This window comes from Lolium perenne, chromosome 1, assembly GCF_019359855.2.
Source record: "Lolium perenne isolate Kyuss_39 chromosome 1, Kyuss_2.0, whole genome shotgun sequence".
Taxonomy (NCBI): Eukaryota; Viridiplantae; Streptophyta; class Magnoliopsida; order Poales; family Poaceae; genus Lolium; species Lolium perenne.
This window is the reverse complement of record NC_067244.2, coordinates 202040672-202048577: the sequence shown is the minus strand read 5'-3', so window position 1 is coordinate 202048577 and position 7906 is coordinate 202040672. Positions and strand designations below refer to the sequence as shown.

General features: G+C 42.9%; 1 long non-coding RNA gene across 2 annotated transcripts; it reads right to left on the bottom strand.

The window, feature by feature from the left end:
• Positions 1–2588: 2588 nt before the first annotated feature.
• On the bottom strand, positions 2589–6546 carry LOC127319332 (uncharacterized). 2 transcript variants are annotated; one of them, XR_007862494.2, is made up of 5 exons: positions 6056–6546; positions 5836–5973; positions 3467–3756; positions 3161–3337; positions 2589–3005 (listed from the first exon to the last, which is right to left on the bottom strand). It is a non-coding gene; the product is annotated as an uncharacterized lncRNA (long non-coding RNA). The 2 variants fall into 2 exon arrangements; XR_007862495.2 differs by lacking the exon at positions 3161–3337 and having other exon boundaries at positions 6056–6535.
• Positions 6547–7906: the final 1360 nt, after the last annotated feature.

Here is a 7906-nt window from a genome sequence, read left to right as displayed (position 1 = left end):
TAGCAATCAAGATTACAACTATGGTTGGAGGATGGTGATGGTGGAGTTGCAGCGGTTGATGATGATGAAGGGGATGATGCCTTGTCCTCAAAGGATCCAGGTAGCAGCCCGGATCTTGTCTTCTCTGAACTTCCTTCTTGAGATCTGATCTGGGGCGGTGTTTTTCGGTTTCGCGGAGCTGTGTGTGTGTGATCTGTGATCCGTTTGCGGGGTGTGAACGTATTTGATGATGCGGTGCTTCTGGAGGGTGGTACGGGCGGACGGTACAAGCGGCCTTGCCTGTACCGATGCCCGTTAAAGCTGCTGGAGGTTGTCCTCACATTATCCTTTTGCCCATATGCATTATTAAGTGCGAAAATGATTTCTATCACGTCAAAATGCTAGAAAATGCCAGTTTTCGTTGATATTTCATTATTGACTTATTATTTTGAGATCCTGTGTAGACAAGCATAAAAGGGTGCGGTAGCGCGGTGAAATAAAAAAATCTTATCACTACTAGATGATATCTTGATAAAATAACAATACAAAAACATGCTAAAAATGCGCTGACCCTAATGTATACTACCCCCATATCTCAAAAAAGGCGTTTAATCTCTTTGATGAATCAAATTATGTAAAGTTCGTCCAAATTTATAGAGAAAACCAATACTATTTACTATACAAAGTCAAATCGCTAGATATGTCATGAAATGTATTTCCGTATGATATCTATGTACTATTATATTAGGTTATATTTTATTCTAAAAACATGGTTAGAATTTGGATTGTTTTGTTAAGAAAAACATACGTCTTATTTTTAGGAAGGGATGGAGTACATAAATAATGACGTGTATAAGAGAGCATATATTACCTTTTACTCTAAAAATGGTATTTCCATGAAAATCATAAGCGAAAAAATATTCAACCAGGATTAAAGTATACAACTTACTCCTTACTACAATATAGTGCATACAATTTTCTTAAAAGTCAAATTTCATCAACTTCAACCAATTAGTTTATTGAGATTATTATGTATATCTACAATACCAAATGTATACCATATGGGAATATACATCATGCTAAAAACAATGGTATTGACTTGTTATTCTTTGAATAAAAGATACTTTAGAAGACAAACGATTAAAGTTTGACCAATTATGTAGAAAACATATCACTACATTTTGGCAAGGTGTTTTTTTTTGAACATTTTGGCAAGGTGTTAGTAGTAAAGAATCCCCTCCATCAATTACCAAATACACTTACATGATGAATTGACCATCACAATTATAGAAGAAATACTAAGCCATCATTTACCAAGTTTGTGTAGTCATATTATGTTATATTGTTATGACGTCCTGACCAATGGAGTATCATAGTTTCCACTAGAATCCCGAGCTTCCAAGTTCCAATGTTGTCTATGTTCTATATCCATATCAAATTTGAGGAAGGCCGCCTATATATACTTGAAATAATACTGAACCGTCTAGTGTAAGTTCCACTAAAAGGTGTCCAGAGAGCCTTGTTAAATAATGGTGATTGGTGTGTACTTTACATGGACACAATGAGATGGAGACATGGAGTCCAACCATTCAAGAAGCAAAAGCAACTTTACCTATCTTCTCACAAGTTGTAGTGTTCCATATTATAAGGGAGTGTAGCAAAGTAGCTCACAATGCGGCTAATCAAGCACTTCAAAAAAATGGTGCACTGTATGCTTATTGTATGCGCCTATTGTTGGAGTTCTATTCTCGGGCTTGACGGCTTGAACAAATCGAGAAAAAAAGGGGGAGCTTAACCCCGAATACATGTCCCTATTGGAGATAAAAAAAAAACAATTTTTTTGGGGGTTCGGTTCATGTTTTTGAGAGCCATACATGTATAAGTGATAATCCTCTTGTCATGATCAAATACGGGTAAACCACGACAAATCACAACCGCTGAACCACCAATCCTTAAAGCGCGTTAAGGGATCAGAAGGCCGTCACCACCATAGGTCATGCCGGGGGAAGTATCGACGGTCACCACTAGATCACCGACGTTGCCACATATCGTCCCCGACAAAGTCTTCATCGCCAGAACCCCCCACTTGGCAACTACACTCTAGTGGCTCTACAACTAGCAGTTGGTATCAATGTTTCCGCGTCATGTTTTAGGTATTCCAATGTTTTTCGTTACGACTATTATGTTAAGCCTAAAGTTTTATCCCATCAATGATCCAATCTCGCTTAGCGTTCAGAATTAATCTCATTAAGTGAGTGTGTATGTGTGTATGTGTGGGTGTGTAGGTGCGTGAATGCGTGTGTGGTGGTGTAAGTGTGTGAGTTTGTCTATATCGTGCTCGATGTTTATTAAACTAGATGATACCCCGCGCCGTTGCAGCGGGATACATAAATGCCATAAACTAAATTTGTTGAAAAATATACTCAAAATAAAAGAAAAGAAAATTGATGGACCACATAGAATTAAAGTAATATTTTGAGGTAACATAGAACTGAAAATCCACCAATTTATGCACCAATTGACAATGCCCTATTTACACAAATAACCAGATGTACCTTGTAGTCACGCATAACCCATCAGAAGTTCCAAGTAATGGTGACACACGAAAATAATGTGAAATATGTGCCATGGCCATTGCTGGAGCAAATATATTTCACAAACTGTATCATAGGTTTTAGTGTGCGTGAGAAGCATCAGATAAACCTGATATTCTCCAATATAATCTGAATAAAAGCTAGACAGGAAAATCATGTCAACATCTTCAGAACTATATTAAAGCTAAACTGAATAATCAATCTGTCCTTCAAAAGATACAATCTATAGCCAGTACCAGCTGCTCAGAATTGGGCAAGAATGCAGATATGAAGAGCCTCGTTGTTCACTGGTAGGCCAGCTGATGAATTGAGTGAACAAAGTAACAAATAATTTAGGGCAACACGGACCAGTGGTGCAAAATGATCACAAATCAATGGACACGATCACACGTCGGAAAACACTTTTCTTTTAGTTGATCTTGTGACTGTAACCTGCAAGAAGGAAAAGAAGAGAATTATTTAATTAGAGCATGATCTTTACAGTTTTCATCATTTAACCATCCTATTGAGAGTTCTTCAGCTAACAACGCTAGTAATAAAAATCCAACAAAGGATATAGGCACAATCACTAATCGGTATGGCTGTACCAAGCAAAGTGGGCAGATACGACGGTCGAAGAGCAGCTCCAAACTGACGTTGCCATATGGATTACAGGCCGTCAGACAACATTGGATTGAAACTGTGAGCCTCATTTACGATTCGACGAACAAAGAGCCCAATACAGATAGGATCTTGTCAATTCACATGGTAATCTTATCAAGCACCTTTCAAAGCAAAACGAATGTGTAGGTTGCCAAGAGTGGCAAGAAGTTAAGAGGCAGATCGGGAGATAAGAATTAGCACAAATAAGTGTTAAGAGAAGCTTTGTAATCAAATCAGAGAACTAATTTTACCTTGGAGGTTTGGAGGGCACGAATTTTGCTGGATCTCTGGTAGCTTAAGATTGTAGTGAAGACAAAGATTCTGGAGGTTTCAGTGATCAGTATTCGTTCGCGGTGCCATGCAGTGAAGACTGAAGAGCATTAGCGGCTACATCAAGGAAATGAAAATACCCTCAGTCAGTGAACAACATAACCTGGAATTCGACGCATTTGCTTGAACGAAATGAATTCCAAGAAAATGGCACAGCCTGGGTAGCAGCGTAAATCCGGAGGCGCGACAAATTCCGTACGCGGAGATCAACCTGCAGGTTGTATATTTTCAGAGCTATCCATCTTTTCGGAGCAGATACATGTCAATTAAAAAGAAGCAGCACAGAAGATTGGACTGAGCATAACAAATAAATTCACGCTGAACAAATGTAAATTTCAAATAAAGAGGAGGAGATTACAGTAGGCGAATATTTGTGAAGATGCGGCTTTTGACATCTCCTTCGTGAATTTGTTTCAAGTAAGGTTCATTCAATTACCTTTTGTCGGGAAAGAAAGAGAAAGTTAGAGAAAATTGAAGGACTGTCCTGACTCCCTAAACACTCAATTGAGACCTTTTATGCCAGTTCCTCTATAATCTCTCTGCTTGTAAACAGACTACAAAATAACGGCGAATAGAACACTGGTATTCCGGAAAAGTAACGAAAAAGAACCAATATTTGTCTTATCATACCAAAAGCTGGGCATGTACCAATAAATAACCATAGGAAATATTTTTATCAGATTGTGTGGTTTCTATCTGATCCAGTGCTGGTATATGCACTTAACCATTTCTGGAAGACATGTGTTTTGTACGAACCAACAGTTTGGGTCAGTTGGTACGATCATGTGTTTAGCTGATAAGGATGCTACGATCAGCAAAGCTCTTGGCCTTTAAAATCTATAAGGATATGAATTCTCAGAATAACACTTACCTTTTTTTTCTTACTGTTCGAGTGGAGCGAGTATATTCATTTGCTCTTCGTATGAAATCTCTACAGTTAGATATATGTTTGCTTTCCTTCTGTAAGCATGGATGGACCGAATGAGTAGTCCAACTAAGTAAAAGGCAATCTGAATCTGCACCTAATTCAAATTTTCTTTCACAACTCAGATGAAAAAAATTGTGTTCCACCACTCTCTTTGTAAATAATATTCTATGATTTATTTGTGTACATGAATTGCCGAACAATGTTCTCTCAGGCATACGCAATTATGCTATCAGACGGTATCCCTCCAGAGTTTCATAACTATTCTGAGGACAAACATGTTTTTATTTATTTATGATTCACCGGTTTATTGATATGTGTGCCGCAGCAACACCGGCGGGGTATCATCTTTTCGGAACAGATACATGTAAATTAAAAAGAAGCAGCACAGAAGATTGTACTGAGCATGAGGAATTACCAAGCTTTCCTCAGTTCAGGATAAGTGCTCATTGCATCTTCAGGGATATGCGCATGTGCACTTGTTAAAACAGTAGCAATATATATATGTTCTCTTTGATCTCTAAGTAGTTTGATTCAGTTAGGTATGCGGTACTGATTTCAAGTGATTTAACTGTAAAATCCATATGCATCTCAGCAACCATATGGTATGCATCCGTTGAAAAGAAGGCAAGTTTAGGCATAAACAAATCTGAGAAGCACTTCCAAAAACACGTGTAGTTTGTTGTACTAAGCAAAGCAAACCAGTGAGAACAGAGGAGACATACTACTATTATGATAGTTCTATTATGTTTTTTGTCCAAGGTGCGATATAAAACCTATCAGTTTGGTCTGGGAACTTCACCATACCAATGGTACTACTTGGACTTTCGTAAGGTTTGTATGTGGACTCTGAAGTCAATCAAAGTTGGCAAGGACAGGAAGAAGATATTATAATCCAATCCAAAATGAGTCACACGAACATTGCTCCAATCTTGTCTAGACAAAAGATCAAGGGAATTTATCGATAATGAATTTTGGCATCATGTATGTAGGGGTGGGGCATCAGTACTAAGTATCAAACGACTGTTACTACCTTAGGCATCATGTCAATCATCTGTACTTGTTTTAATGTGCTGGATTCTGCAGGGTGGCATGGTAATCAGCCTTTGCGTCCGGTCGAGCACGCCTACTACCTTCCATCCTCTTCTAATATTCAACATATTACATCTGGTTGTGTAAAGTTTGATTGTTCTGATAAACTTTACTACTATTTCAAATATATGCGAAGACACTAAATTGGCCATTTATTTCAAACAGAGTAACATTGGTTATGTGCTCTTCAACATTTGTAACGTGATTTTCTCGTTTGTTGCTAGCAAATGGCGTTCCACATAAAAGAAGAGGAGGAGATCACAGTAGGCGTACCAGTTGAAGAATGCAGTCTACACTGTGGATGATGAACAGGTGTACAAATCAATCCGAAATCAATTCCAAGAAAACCGTACGGCCTGGGGTAGCAGCGGAAATCTGGAGGCGCGACAATTTCCGTAGGCGGAGATGAACCTGGTAGATTGTTAAGTCTGAGTGAGGGATTTGGGGATTGTAGAAAAGAGAAGGAGGAAGAATAATGGAGAGGGGTAGGTACCGGCGTTCGAGCAGCTGCCCGTGTTGGCTGCAGCGGCGTAGCTTGCCCGGTTCGTTGTGGGGGCGGACAGCACCATCGCGGGCCTTTAAGACGGCGGCGGCGGAAGAAATTTTCCGAGCAGTTTCTATTGCCTTGAAGACGGATTTATTGTGTTTAATGCTAGGAGATTGGATGAGACCAGAGCCGTTGCGATTTGCGAGCTGTGGCGATCGAAGAAGACGAACCGAGGCGGCCGAGGCAGGGCGGTGGTGGGGGACGAAGACGAACCCTAGGCGGCCGAGGCGGAGCGGAGCGTATCGATGGGGACAGACGGAGTTCAGGCGAGGAGGACGAAGAGAGTTGGCCCGTTCATGGGCCGTTCTCGGCCCACTGTGCGTCGGCGCCCACGGGCATCTGGTCCACGCGCCTTGGGCCATCGGGCGTGTGCGCGTCGCCTGGCGACAACCTGGCGACGTCTGCGTCTGCGCCTCGCGACGAGGGGCGTGTCGTTCGTCTGCCGCATCGTGTGTGGGTGCGGTGAGGAAGGTGTAAATTTTTAGCTGGTGACGTGGCACATTGTGGGAGCAGCAAAATGGGGTCATCTATTAAGAAAGAGAAGATATTGTTTTGATAATTAGTAAAGCACTTCCTTCTCAACAAAAATATATTGCTTGGGTAATTTTTGGCGAATCATGAAGCTTAAATTCGTTGCTGGTGAGTAATTTTTGGCGTTGTTTACTCATCTGCCACGATCTAGATGCTTAAATTCGTACCTTGTGTTCTAGAACAGTCAATTTTTTTTGAATAACTTGACCGGTTCAATAGATATGATTCACAAACATGCTATATTCGGTGTTATGCCCGAATTATGTTCTCAAGCAGTAAAAGTCACAATGGCCGGTTATTCTATCGAAGGAATGTTGGCATATGTGGAGCTATAGTGACAGTCGGATTGATTGACCTCTTCTTTGATTGCTCAGTTACTGGAGAGTATTATATCTAGAAGTACGTAACCTTGCAGAGCTCGCAACTTAGAGCATCTCCACTCGTCTCCCAGACGAGGCCTCCAGGATCGTGTTTTATCATCCGGACGACGAAATTCGGTCCAGTCGCGTCCCTGGTTCCTCGATTTCGTTCGGATTTGGGCCTAAATTCATCTGGCGATCCCACGCTATCCCCGCCCCCCCCCCCCGGGGAGCGTTCGGGGAGTCCGGACGAAACGAAAGCGCGGGAAACGCCGAGGAAACTTCCCGCGCGTCTGGTAGCCCCAACTTGTCGGCGAGAGACACCGATCGTCGTCCTCATCGCATCATCTTCCGTGCGCTGTAAAAGCCTGCCGCCGGTCAGCATTCGCCGGCCGCGTAGCTTCCACGCGGCGAGTTAATGTCGTCGCCTCGGTTTCACGCGCGCCTACCACTATTTATCGCCGAACTACCGCGTCTGCCCCGCATTCACCTCACTCGCCTACCCCCAAATCTTCCCCAAACTCGAACGAACCAGCAATGGCGAACGACGGTGCGGCCAACAACGGCTTCGGCCGCCGCTCTCTCCACCAATGGGAGGGACGGCTCCTCCACGCGGCGGGCTACCCGGCGCCGCCGGACTTCCGCGCGCCGGGAGGATGGAGGCTTAGCGCGGGCGGCGTGCCGATCCCGTCGCCGCCGATGGGTCGGGCCGCGCTCGAGGCGGAGATCGATGCGGTGCTCGTCACTCTCAGTGACGAGCAGCGCGCGGATCCACGCTTCTACCCCGACAACTACGAAGCGTGGATCGAGTTCTTCCGGCGCAGGTACGAGCGCGAACTCGCCACGTATGACGGCCCTCCTCCTCCTCCAGCAAGGAACAACGCCGCCGGCCGCCGCCGGTGGTGGA